This window comes from Palaemon carinicauda, chromosome 3 (assembly GCF_036898095.1).
Source record: "Palaemon carinicauda isolate YSFRI2023 chromosome 3, ASM3689809v2, whole genome shotgun sequence".
NCBI lineage: Eukaryota > Metazoa > Arthropoda > Malacostraca > Decapoda > Palaemonidae > Palaemon > Palaemon carinicauda.
The window spans coordinates 73,516,840-73,535,134 of record NC_090727.1 but is presented as its reverse complement, the minus strand read 5'-3'; the positions used below and the strand labels follow the sequence as shown (position 1 = coordinate 73,535,134).

The 18,295-nt window shown below is 35.7% G+C and overlaps 1 long non-coding RNA gene across 4 annotated transcripts; it reads left to right on the top strand.

Annotated features, from left to right (window-relative positions):
• The first annotated feature begins 661 nt into the window (after positions 1 to 661).
• Positions 662 to 17,715, top strand: LOC137638340 (uncharacterized). 4 transcript variants are annotated; one of them, XR_011044076.1, is made up of 6 exons: positions 911 to 1,025; positions 5,601 to 5,787; positions 8,000 to 8,102; positions 15,636 to 15,722; positions 17,073 to 17,199; positions 17,433 to 17,715. It is a non-coding gene; the product is annotated as an uncharacterized lncRNA (long non-coding RNA). The 4 variants fall into 4 exon arrangements; XR_011044075.1 differs by lacking the exons at positions 911 to 1,025; positions 15,636 to 15,722 and adding an exon at positions 662 to 796; XR_011044073.1 differs by lacking the exon at positions 15,636 to 15,722.
• Positions 17,716 to 18,295: the final 580 nt, after the last annotated feature.

Below are 18,295 nucleotides of genomic sequence, written 5' to 3'. Positions count from 1 at the left end.
AAGAGGTATTGATTAGCAGCACATAATCGGTTTTTAATTAAAAATGATTTAATCAAGGAAAGGAAAACTAGCTATTTGTCAGGTTTTAATGAAGGATCAAGAGTGTGTTAGAAATTACAAGTATTGCGAAGGAAAATAATGATAATGGTAATACTATTATAATATTGAAGATGATAACATCTCTGGCATCCTGACATCGAAGGTCAATGATACCAGAGAACTCTCCCTCTCTCTCTCTCTCTCTCTCTCTCTCTCTCTCTCTCTCTCTCTCTCTCTCTCTCTCTAACAGTGAACAATCGAAGTTTTGATCAAAGGCCACAGTTAATACATTATCTGTAAGTGAACGAGAGAGAGAGAGAGAGAGAGAGAGAGAGAGAGAGAGAGAGAGAGAGAGAGAGAGAGAGAGAGAGAGAGAGTTCTCTGGTATCATTGACCTTCGATGTCAGGATGCCAGAGAACTTCAAATCTCTCTCTCTCTCTCTCTCTCTCTCTCTCTCTCTCTCTCTCTCTCATGTTTCGTCCAGTTAGAGATAATGTTTTAACTGTAGCCTTTGATCAAAACTCCGATTGTTCACTGTTATTACTTTTTTTTCTCATGTCTTTTAAGTCTTTGGGAAAGGGCTCGGACGGTGGAAAATTTTTTCTTTTGTGTGTGTGCTCTCAGAAATTAACACTATTTTTATCCTTTCACATTTTACATTTATACGCAATATATTTACATATATACACTTTCACACACACACACAAATAATTTCTCCAACGGCAGTAATAGAAATCTCAACGTGAAGTCTTGCAGGTAATAAAACAATGTAACTTGAGAGTTTATAGTATCACATTTGCTCTGGTGGAAACTAATAACAACCTTTGAGTAATTATTGCGGCGTAGAACTTGAAGTTAGAAGTACCATTTGGTAGTTACAATCGAAGATTGCCTAGAACAAGTGTCAACCAAAAGTTCAGCAGACTTAACGTCATTTTGTTCGTGTTTTTCCTAATAGAAAGTTGTGCTCCTCTGAGGAAGAAAGGTACGTTTAGGTACAAGACTAAAGTGTTGTCATTAATGTAGTATTTTAGTGTTGCCATTCTTTTTTACAAAACTTTTAAACTCTCTCATATCCCTAGTGAAGATTGTGTTCCCTGTGTTCCACTAACGAAGAAAGATACGGTGGGTTTAATATGAATGTTGTCAATGCTGTAGTTTATTATTGCTGTTCTTTTTACAAAGAAATTTTAACCTCTCGTATCTTTCGTTTTGGTTAATTTTGGCTGATCTCATTGTGGTTTCATTGTAGTGTATTACAGGGCAATGTAACCTAGGAAATCAACTACTTTTTCTTTTAGAAAAAATTGATTCCGGTTGAAATGAAGGTCAAATTCGGTTAAATCACGTTATTTACTATAGGAAATCATATATTTTCTGTGCGAAAATCACACCCTGTAATACAATACAAATTTACCCTGATTGTTTATACGGTTTTGAATAGAATTCCCTATTATAGTTTGTACATAACACATGCTATCAGGGTCAATGGCTTAAGTATGTCAGGATGCCAAAAACCAAATTAATTAATTCATTGCCCTTATATACTTGGTAGTGAAAGGGATGTAATACGCCAGTGAATATGTATCACGGAAAGGAAATTGATTATAATTCTGCAGGTAGTTGGCTTTAATAAATAGTTGTTCGTGGTTATAAGAGTCTGGGTAACTTGTGCACTTTGCTAGATGGGAAACCAAAATTCATCCTCACCACACACACTTCCACCAGTAGGATACAAAGTCCTAAATTAGGTTAGGTGGGAGGACCCTAGGCTGTCGTATTTCTGAAATTGTTTCCGTGTATTTTTTTTTCCTAGCATATAAGTACGTCTGGAATTGCAAATGGCATATAAGTTCTAATCCTTAGGGAAAAAAAAAGGATAAGTAGATAGAAATATTTTGAAGGAAAATTGTTCATATAGTACAAAAGGTACATATACAGTAAGAAAGTTATTTGACTAAAAGATTGTAGAAATGTGAATACAGTGCATGTTTTTTTTTTCATCTTGTTGTTCAACATCATAACTGATTCATAGTGCAGCTGCTGCCCCCCCCCCTCCCTTCACCGTTGATTTTATGCACTGAATTGATCCCACTTAAGTCACAAGGCCCAATTTTCTAGAGTCAGGATGCTCATATGGGTAAATATACTTTTGATTTATAACCAAATCCATGAACAACTTGCTTTATTATTGCTCGTTACCTTGTCTTATCCAATTCTGACTGTGAATGTGGATATCTACCTGTTGAGTTTACCTAAATCCTATATAAAGGTGATGAGCTAATGTGGGATCCCAGTGGGAAACTTGGTGTTGAGTGTGTGGGGACACTGGAAACTAATGATATGCAGCAGTATTAATCGTCAGAAATGCATCATAAATACAAAATAACTAGATAGAAAAATAAGAATTTTATATACTGTATGCAGTATAACAATAATGTATCATAATTACAGTACCTATTCAGTACCTTATCACGTTCCACAAGTGGGCTTTGTTCCGCTGTGGCACTCTACGCTCGTATTATACATTATTTCATCGCTGCGTTGTTCTGGCAAGCGTTGTGTGGATGTGCTGCGTATACCATCTGTATGGGACACTTAAGGTATCATAATGGTCTATAATTTATATCGTATCCCACAAACGGTCTTTTCTTAGTTTTGTATCCTTTGCTGGTGAATAAACACTATCACATTGCTCACCAGATGTTGCAAGCTGGGCATGGATGAGCTGTGCACACTAACCTTGAAGGTTATTTTTTTGGTGATATATTTTACTTTCAGATGAGCAACAGTAGTTTAAATATAATAAATGACCAAAATAGGCTAGACTAAATTTCACTAAATTTTTGTGATTTAACTCCACTTTGGGAGATGTCCTTCTGTCTTATTGTGACGGTAGTCATACAAAAAGTGAAGCCGAAGGTATGGAGAAAGGGCTGATGTAAAACATCCAGGAAATTATACATAAATACTTGGAAGTTTATAATTGTTAAAAAATTCCTATTAATGTTTACATCTTACAAAAAACAGAACAGCTTCCAAAAGCAAATGCAAACTCACACGCAGTTACTTGCCATCGGTCTCCTAAAAGTAAACGATATAGACAAAAGTGTTTACAATTTAGTTGATTGATGTATAAGTTAGTATGCCCAAGCCTCCATTAGTCATACTGTTCAGAGGAAATGGCCTGCACTTGTCTATTTTGTATTTCAAATTCCAGTTTTGCTAGAAAAGTACAGCATCATATATTAACTCGCTTTGGTATTTTGTATTGATTATGCACCTATTTCATTTAGTGTTTGTTCCTATGAGAAGACATACCCTCTATTTGTGTTGCACACTATTGCAGCCTTGCTGCGACCAAAATTAAGAAAATCCCTTGGGTCTGGCATCATTGTCTGCTTGCCCTGTGGTCCCACTGGTGCCGGTTAAGCACATGGGAGCTCGCGGTTCAATAATCACTTCACACTGTGTCGTAGTGATAAACAGACGTCTGCTCGACCGCTGTCCACGCTGTGCTTTTGATTTCAATTCCTTGTGATGAGTGCTGCTAAAGTATATATGAGATCCTGCCCAGGCCTTGGAGGTTGCCCTTATGGCACCTCCATTATTCTGGTGGAGGTAGATCTCTATCCTTTATGTCCTTGATGTCAAGGTAAAAGATATTCCAGTGCTTCCCTCTTTGAGATTTGTAGGGAATGTTTGTCTTCCCAGTGGGAAAAAATTTAGTAGCTGCCGTAAAAGCAGGCAATAAGGATAGTTCCCCTTCTGCTTCTTTCTCCAAAGAGGGCAGGGAACAAAAACCTCCTCTTACAAGGCCTGAATTTTCCCTGTCAGATCATTTGTCGTCGAAGTTCTCAGACGCCAATAACAAAGGATGGCAGCCATTCAATCAAAAAGGTGTTTATAGATGAGGATTATGCCTGAGTGAGAGGGAGAATACTCTGAGGGATTATGACCCTCTCGCTTCGGAAATTACCTAACCAGAGCAGGATGCATTACAGGAACCGCTAATATCTCTAGAGTTTGAAAATCAGGTTGCTATCACCACCGAAAAGTGTGCTAAGTTCGGGGGAACAACTTTTTATTTCAGATGTTCGGGAACAAGATTTCTCCTGTTAATATAGATCATATACCCACTAATGATACGCCAATACAATCTACGCACCATTCGGCGAATGGACATTGGGTATCTCTTACCCCTTATGATTCTAGAAATTATATTTTCTCCAGCGAAGTCCCATAGTGAGTCTGGCCTACCAGTAACACTTGAAGTCCCAAATGATAAGTTTTCCGCTAAGAAAATGTTCTCCTAGAAAAAGCATCAACACTTCCAGAATCTTTGTGTTCAAGTACAAAAAGAACAGAAAGAATGATCTTTTAGGCAAAGTGGGAGTGCAAAGTTTTCCCTGCAGATGTAGATGCACAAGCAACCTGTACATCCTTTTCCCCAGACAGGTACAGAAAAGCATCTGCCAATTATGGCACAAAACTGGAATACACAAGCGAGGGAACGCATTCCGCCTTAATGTGCTGCTACAAGCACGTCTCATCGCAGCAGCTGAATGCTCCACTAACAGTACATGGCTGCCGACAGAATACCTGGCTCCTATTTCAAGAAAGCAAACAACACACCTGAGCGTGTATGAGACAGACTAGCCATCAACTAGATTAATGTACAGTACTGTATTCCCTTTTAGGTATAGCAAACAATAAATCCACATTTAGGGCTAATCATAAAATTATGGATTTTTCTATTTTACAGGTAAAACCATTGACATCGCATAAAAGGAAAAGGGCTCAGAACCATATCTGGCATTTCCTTGCTATTCCCCCTCTGCCTATCAGAAATGACTAATAGTAATTTGAGAAGCTTGTATTGTCCAACTTCTAGTTTTTAACTTGCAGTGTAACTATATGCTTTTACTGTAGATTTACTTCAGGACTGATTGGTCTCAGTCCCCAGTGCTGGACTATATAGCCCTAATCCATAAATCCATCCTTAGCCCCCTTTTGCACATATTTTTTAGCCTTTTTACCTTCATATCCACTTCCTTTCTGATGTTTCGATGTCCAACCTTTTTAATAATTTTAGAGAGAAATTGTGAAAGCAAAGTTCCCCCCCCCCCACTTGCATCCTGGCACTGAGTAGAACCTTAAGCTCAATTGCTTAGGTATAGCACCTAAATTTTATGAATGAAGGAAAATCAACCCAAAACTAAAGCTTAAGGGTATAGAATTGGGTGTTCTTTAGACAATACAAGTTTTTCGTCTTGCTCAGCATTCATGTTTTCACAAGACATCTTTACTTTATTGTTATACAGTACTCTACTTCTTTAGCAGGGTTTGTGTTGAAACAGATACTCATTACTGACTCCTTGTTCATGACAAATTTGGCTTTTCTAGTGATACTGTATTTTATGGTTTTGAATGGTTAGAATGATGTTAGCCTTGTTTTGTGTGGTTAGATTATTATAATTGTAGATACCATAGTAAGGACAGTGTATGGGCCCTGTCAACTTTGTATATCGATCCTTATTTTACCTTTTAATTTTTGCAGAGGTCAAGAATGTGCCATCTTTGCTCTGCATGTCCTTGTCTCCTGTCCAGTGGAAGAAGTAAGGATAAAAAGAAAAAACTTCAAGATGTTGCTGTTTGTATCTTCTTAGAACAACACTTGCATTTTTCCATGAAGAAAGAACATTGCCAGTTATGTTCTTCAGACAATACGTCCCAACGGAGTAAAGGTTTGTATTCTAGTAGGAACAAATCCAAAATTTTATTAGAGAAAATTTTATGATTTTCTTAGATGTACAAAAATTAAGTCTTTAGCATAGTCCTTTCTCAAACCACCCCTACAGTTAGTACGTGGTGCTGAATGAAAGGAAGTGTACAGTATAACAACAGTCAATTGAGTGTGTGGTTTTCCCACCTGCTTACCTATTTTTTGTATGTTAATTACATATATCTTTTTACCAAGCTTTCGTTACTATACCAGCTTGCACTAAAAGTGTGCGCTGTACAATCACTTTATATAAAACCATTCAAGTTTGCCTTTGTAGGATATATGCAATATTTCCCTTTTTAGTAGACTATAGGTAACATTTCAAACCAAAAATATGAAGCATAGAGGAGTTTTGGTTACCAGTTCCAGATCCTTTACCATGGTAGGAGGATGCTCTATTAGAGGGATGGGAAAATCAAGATCTGTATGTTTTTCTTCATTTTTCATGATTTGTATTGATGATAATCAAGTTATGGTATCTCGAAAGAGTAGCATATGACCGGTTGTTGCTTTTTGAACTCGGGCGAGGAGTTGTTTACAGATTTGCAGCCTGTTGTTGTTTTAGTGGCAAAGGAGGTTGCCTTACAAAGTCAATCTTATCACAACATTTAGTTCAGTTTATTCAAATGCCCTATGTGTCTCATCTTACTGCATGGGGATTGTGTACCATATTTTTTCTAACTCCTCTAGATTGTCTGTCTAGGGTCCCAAAAGGCAATGGATTATTTTCCATTGGTGCAGAGAAGATAAATGGTTTGGCAACAAGAATTAGTTTGGATAGGTTAAGTTTATGCATTTAATTTTGTATGGAAAAGTGCAAAATTTCAAAGATTATCCATCCTATGTTTTTAATATACAGTACTGTACTGTATTTGTTGACATTATATGCTTTTATTTTTTAGTTTAACCAACAGCTATCTTCTCATCTAGGGTCTTAAAACATCTGATAGAGGATGTCTTATAAGAAAATATGTCCCATTTTACTTGATTACCTTTGAGTTAGTACATTTTACAATAATGCTCTCTTTATCACTGTAACATGAAAGTATTATCAATTTGATATTGATCTGTTACATAGAAATTGTTCAATTAGAAAGTTTTAGTATTTGTGTAGTACACTATAGGTTTGGAATTGCATTTTTTAAAACCAAAAGTCTAGTGTTAATTGCTAAATTGAACTTGGTTTCAGGCAGGCCGTTCTCTCCCTCAATCTACATTTTTTAGTTATTTCTTGTTAGAGTTAGGAGACAATGCCTTTGAATGGCCAGAAGGAGAAATATTTCTTGGATAATGGTAAATATTCTAGTTTTGCCCTTGTAGTGTTGGAAAGGGCCTCAAGGATTCTCAACTGCTTCATATCAAGGATTCTTCAAAATTTGTTGTTCTTCATAATGATGGCTTGCATAATATCTTTGCCCTGGCCTTGTGGATAATTAGTCTTCCTGGAAATCCATAAAAAAAAATGTTAGGTATAAAGAGTGAACTCATTTCTTGATTACTCCTGTACGAAGAAAAGGTTTTGAAGTTGAAATAAGTTAGTTCTTGATACGTCTATGGAGTTGGGCTACAGTAAGAGTCTGGCTAAATAATAATCTTAGGTTTGCTGAAGTCCTGTTTCATACTCGAATATGACTCGTTGCACTTTGCTGTGCACTGTAGACATTTCTTAAAGCTCCTTGCAGTGGCATTTCAGGACCTAGTTGTTCTTGTTTTTTTTTTTAGCCTTAACCTAATCACAATTTCCACTCTGTTTCCTTTCATTGTACTTTTGTGTAACCTCTTAAATTCTACTGCATAGTGCAATTGCAAGAATCCCTTAGTGTTATTTGGGTACTGAATTTCCTCCCAGGCCCCGATGTTAGTCTTAATGGCCCAGATTCATAAATCCAATCCAATCCTCTAAGACTTAATGATTACGCCTCATTATGTCAGTAATTAGAGTATTGATATTATCAAGTGAATAATACATAAAAGATAAACATTTGTTATGCATATTGTACTGTACATAATTATTATGGGTACTCGGAAATTTTTAGTCAACATTATTAATGAGTAGATGTGACTGCCTGAATCCAAGAGGTTTTATATGTACTGTATACAGTAGTTCTCAAAGTTTTTGAATTTCTTGGTATTGTGATAATTGCTGATTACTAAATTTGTAATCTTCTTTATAGGTCTCATGACTTGAAGCCATCGACATAACAGGCCTCGTAAGTTAATTGTATGGTCCAAGTTCGATAACTAGATGGGCAGATGATTATAAAGGGAATTCTAAAGGTGAGTCACTCCAAGAAAATTTTTTGTTTCAAATTGAAGTGTTTGTAGTAAATACTTAGTTTTTGCTGACTATTGCCATTACTGAAGTGTCTGTACAGTGTCCTTTTGGTCCTTCTGCACCCACTTTGTCTAAATTCCCACTGCCATTGCTCGTACCTTTGCTCTGGTACTGTACTTTCATGTCTACAAGTAGTAATGTTCCGACCACCTACTCTTATATCATTTGTATCAAATGGCCTAATTATCATATATGCTTTGCAATCAAACAGCGTATATGTGGCCACCTTTAAGAGAGGTGAACCCTCATTTAATAGTTTTTGTAATGGTTTGTATAGTAATAATGAATTGATATATACTGTAGTCATTAGTATTGCCATTTTTACTTTAGTAAATAAATGTACTGTATCTCATCCCCGAATTGACAAACCAGTATATTTACTGCATAAATGGTTTTTAAATTGGTACATTTGTAAAATATATCAAGGATTAATTTAGTAACTAAGATTAGTAAGAACATTCCTGATATTTGATTATGCCTATTTTGATATTATTTGTGCAGAATTGTGTGCTCGATTTATTGGTGATTTTGCATAGATTTCTTAACTTTTGCTGAGTTTCACGTACTTTCTCTTTCATCCAAATTTCTGCCTACTTTGGACGGTTTAATCATGGTATGCTAATGCTATAGTATTCTCTGTAGCTGCCGTCCTTGAGAGAATGCCCGGGCTGAAATCGCTCTGCTTCAGCAAGGAATATTGTTTTCCCTATTGAAGTCATGTGGTGGGCAAGACTGCTCTTGAACTGGGTAATACTTAGGCTCAAAATGGTTCTCGATACCTTTTATATTCTCATCACTTCAACCTCCATATTTCACCAGCCCTCTTCCTTCTTGTTATCCAACTTCTCTTCCTTTTTTCAATGTTTTAAACATTCAGGAGTTAATTTTCAAAGCCAGTTTTGGGATTTCTGGTGAGCTTATCTACTAACAAATAGTGTTTGGACCCGTGAGGTACCAGTATGCCAGTCATATCATGTCAGTTGTGGGACTATCTCTCAAAATTAGCCCCTGGGTTTCAGATGTAGGCTGGTTTCTGTTTTTTCACCTTCATGGGTAGTATGTTAATAGTACCTTTACCTGTACCACTGAATCTCTCAACGTAACCATGACTCAGTTGATGACCACATGCATGAGTAAGAATGAAAAGGCAACTTAAAGAAGCAAACGGCTCATTGGTTGCATTATTGGCTCTATACATTCCTCTTGATCCATACAATCCAGGATCTGGATGTAGGAGGAAAATCTTAGAAAGAGGAAAGAAAAATATGAAGAAAATTAAGTTTTGTCTGGCTTACTTGAGCCAGTATAATTCAATAAAGTTTTTGTCATGGACAGATAACAAGACCAATGATGGTGATATTTTCAAAGTCCATTGCTCTATAAGACAGATTGGTAAGGGAAATTTAACAGAGGCAAAATCTGTGAAAATGTGCAAAATTTTGAGGGATTGCAAGGTATTAGAATAAATGTACCACATAAAACTGTGTGAAATTATGTTGAATGCAGTACTGTGAAAAGATTGCAGTAATGGAGTTGTCCTAATTCCTTGGCTACTACTTGGTAAAATCCTTCTTTAGAAGTAGGATTTAACTTGACCAAAAATCAGTCTCCAAATATATCTGCAAAAGTAGGAGGTAGTAGTAATATACTGTATCACAGAAAACAAATCTAAACCCATGATAGATCAATTGACCCCATCAGTGATCCTCCTCAATAAAAAAAAAAAATATCTTGGATGTCATAGACACTTTAAATTCTCTTTTACCCAATAGGTTTTTCAGGATTTAGAGCAAAATTTGAGAAATTAGTATTCAGTCTACCAGCTCGGTCTTCTATCTTGGAATCTGGTGGTTGCAAAGATCACACGGCCTCACGGCAATGTGAGGGTGTCACGATAGAATTGGAGTAACTTGAGGATGACTGACTGATCTGGTACTCTGTGCTGAAAAGAATGTCTGAACAGGTTTGCTTGTGAATTCAAAATATGTTAGTCTAGTGCATACATTACAAGCAACCAGGTGGCCTCGGCTCCAATGCCAGTACTGTATTGGTTCTCAGCGATGTCAATGTGTGTCGGATGTAATTCTGTATAAGAGGTGATATGATGGATTTGTTAGAGCCTGAATCCATAGGTCCTTAAACAGTCCTCACTAATTCCATACAGTGCACAGTGATATGATAGCCCTGGAGAGGGGAGGACAATATTTCTTTGGTATTTACAGTTAGTAGGTTGGCCAAGGCATCAGCCACCCATTGAGATACTACTGCTAGAGAGTTATTGGGTCCTTTGACTGGCCAGACAGTACTACATTGGATCTCTCTCTCTCTCTGGTTAAGACTTGTTTCATCTTTGCGTACACATACACATAATAGTCTGGCCTATTCTTTACACATTCTCCTCTTTCCTCATACATTTGACAAGACTGAAATTACCAAACAATTCTTCTTTTTCTCAAGGGGTTAACTACTGCAGTGTAATTTTTCAGTGGCTACTTTCCTCTTGGTAAGGGTAGAAAAGAGACTTTAGCTATGGTAAGCAGCTCTTCTAGGAGGACACTCCAAAATCTAACCATTGTTCTCTAGTCTCGGGTAGTGCCATAGTCTCTGTGCCATGGTCTTCCACTGGCTTGTTTTAGAGTTTTCTTGCTTGAGCGTACACTCTGGCACACTATTATATCTTGTTTCTCCTCCTCTTGTTATTTTGAAGTTTTTATAGTTTATAAATGAAAGATTTATTTCAATGTTACTTTTCTTGTAGTTTATTTCCTTATTTCCTTTTTTCACTGGGCTGGGCTTATAACATCGTGCTTCTCCAACTTTGCTTAGCAAATAATAATTATTATTTCCTTTCCTCACTGGTCTTTTTTTCCTGTTGGAACCCTTGGGCTTATAGCATCTTGCTTTTCCAATTGGGGTTGTGGCTTAGCAAATAATAATGATGATAATAATACTAATTTGATTCCCTGTTTTAGCTTTTCATGAAGTTTTTGAAGATCACACTGCACTGTCATTAGAATTTATAGAGCACATCTTCCTCAATGTCTAAGAACTAAGAGTACTACCCTTTCCCAAACCTGCAAAAGATGAATTGATAATGGCAAGTTATTGCCTCTTCATTACAATTTTCCTGTTAAGATTATAGAAAAGATGGTTGATGAAAGTTGTGTGGTATATAGAAATAATTTGCTATATTTGGCAAGCTTAAATGCAGGTTCAGAAATAAATACTTAAAGCAGCTTAAAAAAAATATTTGAAAGAGAAAGCAGTTTGGGTTAAGTTTTTAGAGTATGTTTCAGGACAAGGAGCTTTTCAATAAGTATCCCTGAATTATAAATAGTCTTTGATGAGTATTTTTATAGGATCAAAGAGGCCAGGCAGTTAATGTTTTTTTTGTGCCAGCTACAATTCTTTTTCACCCAAGTGGTTAACTTCTGTACTCTAATTGTTCAGTGGCTACTTTCTCGTGGTAAGGATAGAAGAGACTCTTTAGCTATGGTCAGCAGCTCTTCTAGGATAAGGACACTCCAAAATTAAACCATTGTTCTCTAGTCTGGGGTAGTACCATAACCTCTGTACCATGGTCTTCCACTGTCTTGGGTTAGAGATCTCTTGCTTGAGGGTACACTCGGGTACACTATTCTATCTTATTTCTCTTTCTCTGGTTTTGTTAAAGTTTTTATAGTTTATTTAAGAAATATTTATTTCAATGTTACTGTTCGTAAGATATTTTATTTTTTTTGTTTCCTTTCCTCACTGGGCTATTTTCCCTGTTGGAGCCCCTGGGCTTATAGCATTCTGCTTTTCCAACTAGGGTTGTAGCCTAGCAAGTAATAATAATAGCTGGGAGTAATCTGCTCGTTGCCATCTTTGAATTAGCTACATTTGTGTGACATGTGGAGGATTACCCTAGCCTCCCTAATGATTGCTTGATCCCGTAGTCTTTATAGGTAGTGGGTTGGCCAGGGCACCACCCACCCATTGAGATACTACCTCTACAAGGTAGCCAACGTAATTGATAGGCGTATCCCTTCTCATGTGCTAACGTACTGAGTGAAAGCCAAATCCTTATTTGGAGACGCAGGAGGCCTATCATGTATGGAAGGATAACAGATCAGAATTGACTTGGAATAACTATACTCAGCTTAGAGCTTTTACTTTATGCTCTAGCTGAAAAGGAATACAATTTAGCCCTAAAAGAAACCCTTTCTGGTACTACTCAAGAACATTAGTGGTCAGCTTACCCTTAAATTTGTATTCTTTGGTGTAGATGCAACAGTTCATCCTGTACTTAAACCAGATGGGTCTGTCACTTACTTACTGTCCAAAGGAAAGGGCAGCCCTTTTGGCTGTGTTTGACAGTGAGCAGAGTAATGAGAAACTTGATCTTCCTCATTCATGTTTTCCTGAAACTAAACTAACTTGTTTAGCTTTTCGATCTTATGAAATTAGAGCTCTCTTGACAGACTTTGATGCTTATTGAGGTGTAGACCCAAATAGTATTTTTCCTTTTGTTTTTTTATAACTGTAGATTTTTTAGCTACAAAGATATGTTATTTTGCACAAGTTAGCTTGAAGAGTAGCTTTTAGTACCTGGAGAACCTATGTTACTCCATTATGTAAATGTGTTTGTGGTAACTCAAGTCCAACTGATTACCAGCCAATTTTCTTGACTCCTATGTTCTAAGTTTTTTAACACCTTTTGGCAAAACGTCTAAATAGGTCTGCTAAAGGCAATCGTCTGTTGCCTAGCTTGTAGTTAGGCTCTCATAAAGGCCTTGGACCATGTGATGCCCTTCTTACAATCTCCAATACTGTACAGAAATCCTTTGCTTGTGGTCAGGAAGTTTGTGTGATTGGCCTTGATTTTAATGCTGCCTTTGTCTGTTTTAATCATAAGGCCTTTGTTTTCAATCTTTTAAACAGTTGGGAGTGGGGGTGTGTTCTTTTGGCATCATTATTGAATTTCTAAGTAATAAGTCGCAGAGTTGTTGACTGGCTTCATAGTGGGTATAGGAATGTGATATCGGGTGTTGCTCAGGGTAGTGTCCTTTGCCTATCACTTTTTGTTCTATATACACATTACATGTGGTTTAGCTTAAAAAACACACTCGTTGCATATGTAGATGATGCTAATCTGCATCAATTCCATCTCCTGAATGTAGATCTCAGGTTACTGAATCCCTTCATAGAGATCTAGCTAAAATTTGTATGTGGTGCAAATTATGGGGCATTAAGTTGATTCCTAACATAACTAATATTTGTAAGTAGGTCAAGGACAGCTGCTCCTCAACATCTGGCTCTCAGCATTGATAATATTCCTGTATGACACTTTTTAAATTTTAGGTTTGATTCTCGACAACAAACTTTGAGAAACACGTTAGGTCTGTGCCCTCTGAAACTGCAAAAAAAAAAAACTGGCTTATTGAGAAATTTTTTTAAGGTATTTGGTGATCAATGTATTCTGAAGAAGTCTTTTTAATTCTTTCACTTTACCTTGTTTCGAGTATTATTATTCTGTCTCGTTTTCAGCTACTGATTCTCATCTTAATTTGTTGGACAGGAACTTACGGTCCATTAAATTTCTTATTCCTGATCTAGCTACAATAAGTTTTAATAATTCTGCCCATCCTTTACATTCAGATCCTCCCGGACAGTACCACCTTGTTCATAATACTAGGTATGCAGGTAATTCCAATAGTCAGGCCTTCTCCATCATGAAGCTCAATACTAAACAGTATTCTAGAAGTTTTATTCCAGCTATAACCAAGCTGTGGAATGATCTTCCTAATAAGGTAGTTGAATCGGTAGAACTTCAAAAGTTCAAACTTGCAGCCCAACATTTTTATGTTAAACAAGCTGACATAAGTCTCTTATTAAAGTTTATATATGAAAAGTCTGTTTTAATGTTGTTACTGTTCTTGGAATATTTTATTTTAATTGTATATTACTTTTCATAAATTTTTTCCTTTCTTCTCGGGGCTATTTTTCGCTGTTGAAGCACTTGGGCTTATATCATCCTGCTTTTCCTACTAGGGTTGTAGCTTAGCTATAAATAATAATAATAATAATAATAGACTGAAAAAATTCTATTTGAATGACCCTGATATTGGGGACTTTTGAAGTTATTTTTAAAGCCCATGACAAGGAGGGCAGCTACATCCTTTCTGAAATTCTTGGAGCAGATGTTTATTAATTTGGTGATATTTTTAATTATATTTCAGAAAGGCAAGAGATCTTAATTTTTTCTAACTTTAATTTAGTTATAATTTTCTCTATTTTTATCTAATTGTATTGGCATCAATGACCTTTGTTGTTATGACACTGAGAAAACTTAAAATCAATCTCTGTTAACATTTTACTTCTAAATATATTTAGTGGTATGTATGTGAAATGTATTTATAGGCATGTATGATAATGAAAAATATATCAATAGGTCTATATGGTATGTATGAAATTAATTTGTTAAACTTGTACATATACTAAATTTACTGTTATTGTCAATGACTTACAATGTTGTAACACCAGTTTGATAACCAATAAATCAATTGCAATGACTTTAGGGAACTTGTGTGTGTATAGACTGAGGGAATTTTGACCTTTTATAGTGCTATAGTACTTGGTCTAAGGAGCGTTTGGTTTAGTGCTCTGAAAACTCCATCAAAAATGATTTTGCATTTTCATGTAAGGCCTTTTTGTTAACTATATGTTGAAGTTTCCGTATTGTTTGTTGCCTCCATATCATTTTTGTGCTTTCTTGGGGGGAGGAGTCCTTAGTATTTTGTATTGGCTTTGACTGCTATTAAAGCAGGTAGTGCTTATATAATTTTTACGTGTGTGCAAAATAAGCACATTGGTTATAACTCGGGGCAAGTTGTTAATTAGTAGCAAGACTAGCAACTTGGAACAAATCAACCCTTCTGTAAACCTCAGACACCTTAATTAAACTAGATGAGAGTACTGTACTGTATTACTACAAAGGTTTCTTGTCATTCAGACTAAGAATGTACAAGCGAGACTTCTCAAACTGCTCGATTTTGTGATTTTATAAATATTTAGAAGACAATCTGTTCGCTATTCAGGTGAGAATTTTGGCTAGTCTCTTTCCCACTCTTTGTCCTTAATTTTTGAATATTGTTCTGACTTTAATCTCAACACTAGTGCAGCCTTGATAATAGCACCTATTTTGATAACCTTTTATGCTGCCTTTTATAGAACCAAAACTCCTTGCTTGCTCGTACAATCCTGAGTCCAGTAGGAAGTCCGCATATGCATTAAACTTAGGGTTTTCACCTATAGAAGTCAACATTTTGATAGACACTGTTATGTATAATAACACAAGGGGTTCTACATATCACCTTTTACCTGTGACTGCTGGAAAATCTGCTTATGGCAATTCTGGTATGTTCAGTTTTGCTTAGAGGTTGATGGGTATATGTTGATTTCCCATTGTATATCATCAATTCTATCTCTTCTAGCATCGACAGTTCTGATGTAAATGGCAACATTCTTGCTATAAAAGGCAGCAGCTCTGGAATTCAACAGCTCGTGTGAAAGCACTCCTTGTGAGTTTTCAGCGTAATCCTTGTTTTATATGAATTTATAGCATTAATAATTCACAATTTTTACATCTGTGATTGATATTGGATTCATGTGACTGGCTAGTTTCTGCAATATTTTTGGCACACATTGAGGAAGATTTGCTCATTATAAATTCTAATTGATATTTTATTTGGAAAGGTTTATAACTTTAGAAAATTTATGAAAGATTTTGTTCTGATTATTTTATGAGGATTTGTCAATGTCTGTGCTCTTCCAGGTAGTTTTTAGTTTCCTGTTCCTTCCAACAGGCAGTATTTATGAGGAGGAATGAATTATCCTTACCTTCTTGTACTCAATAAGAATTTATTTCTCATATTCAAGAGGAATTTATTTGATCTTGGAGAATGTGATAAAAACTAGAGAAGTACAGCAAATTCTATACTGTTATCAGATGGATGAGCCTCAGTAACCCTTGAAAGCTAGATACTCTTCCAGGCTCCAGTGCTGGCCCAAAATAATAATCCAGTCGTATGTAGAAACTTCGATTTTTTTATAAATATGAATATTTTTACTCTCCAACTAACTTGAAGGAACTTAAATCTAAATTTATCAATTCTTAGTGTTTAACTAGGCGACTTTATTTTTGAATTTATACAATTTGCTGATTAATTTGAAAGACATATTATATATGTAAAATACAAACTCAAATCTATGAATAAGAGTGATCATAGTTGAGACTGAAGTAGTTAAATTGTAAACCTGACTTTTGTTACATTGCCATTAATCAAATTACTAAATCATGTATCCTATGCTTGTTTAACAGTGCAAATATTTAGGGTTTACTCATTTTACTCGCCAATAATTGAAGAAAGCAGCTGTAACTAGATTATGAAAGTATGCCACTTCTGTTATGGCCTTGTAATTTTCGTGGTTTTGATGATAATATTATATTGAGCTACTAAATCAGTCTAAAGTGATTCTGTTTTCTTAATTTGAAGGGATGGAAGATGGAATGAGATTTTAAATTTTCGTGGTTTTGATGATAATATTGAGCTACTAAATCAGTCTAAAGTGATTCTTATATGTTTTCTTAATTTGAAGGGATGGAATGAGATTTTATGTATTCAATTTCCTGTAATTCCAGCTGGGTTATTTTTCAATTTTGTAAGCATTTTAACAGGGTTTGGTCCCACCATTGCCTGATCTGGAGGAGGTTTTTATGACCAACTAATTCTCGATGTCCAGCTAATGTCAATATTCTTTCTGGACATGTAGTCATTCAGCGACTAAAACTTAAATGACCTACAATTTTTTAATTTTTTAATTTTTTTTTTTATAAAAACATACTTCTCTCATCAAACTTATTTTTTCAGGATGCCAAACAAGTAAAGCAGTCCTAAACAGCAGTGTATTTTCAAGATTCTTTTTTTGTGCCTGCTGTCAAGCTTCATCATAATGGTTGTATTTAAAGTACTAATTTACAATTCTGCCAATTTATTGGTAAGTTAAGTGAATTTTACTCAAGTTTTAGGGTTTGGATTGAAAGTAAAATTACCTCACCTCTAGAAATTATGAGTAAATATACTGAAACCACATCTTCATCATTTAGTATTTTTCAGACAGTAAACATGACCAAGGTAAAAATTTAGAGACAAAACTCAGTTAAATTTATTTAACTATTGAAATAAACATTAAATTGCATATTTGCATCTAATTATAATTTTCTCTTCCAGGTAGTATTTGCCTTATCTGTGGATGGACTTCTGATTAAGGAAGAACTCTGCATGTCAGATAACAAACTCTATCTATGAGATTTAAATAAACAAGGAAATATTGCACCATCTCGGACTGAGAAAGTAATCAACCAATATAAAAGGCAGCTCACTACCAGAGAGAAGGATCCAATCACTAGCTGAGAGTTCCACCAAGCAAGTGACACTGAAGCAACTGTGAAGACTGTAAATAAATTATAGTGTGTCAAGAAAGGATAATTGGTGATTGAAATGAAACCATACCGTGTCAAGAAAGGATAATTGGTGATTGAAATGAAACCATACCAAAGATGTTAAGTTTGAGAAGAAACTTGCCTTCTAGCATGTGAGAAAGGGGAATTGAAGCTGGTACTGTGTAAATTAGAGGAGAACCCACCTGATCCAATCCACATATTAGATCAGTACTAGACAGATCAATGACTGCTGAATTTTGTCAACACACTTTGAGGTAGACACATATGTATGTACCTCTGGGATAGGTGGTTGTGGTATTCCTTGGTATCAGGTACTTTTCAATCTACTCTCTTTTTCCGCTTGTGCATTTTTAACTATGTTTTATGTATTCTGCAACTCGTGCAAGAGTACTTCTTGGTTCTCTGTTCTTCTATTGTACATCTTTTTTGTAATACAAAGTTTCTTGATGTCTCTCAGTAGGGTCCTGCATATATAAAACAGTGCAACAGCTTCTAAACCCTTCCAATGTTTAATTTCTCTTGATAATAACCATAAATTACTCATATCACCAGATCTCTTGGTATCTTCCTCTTAGTTAAACTACCACATGATGAGTGATGTGGAGCTGTACTTTATCTTTATCTTGAATA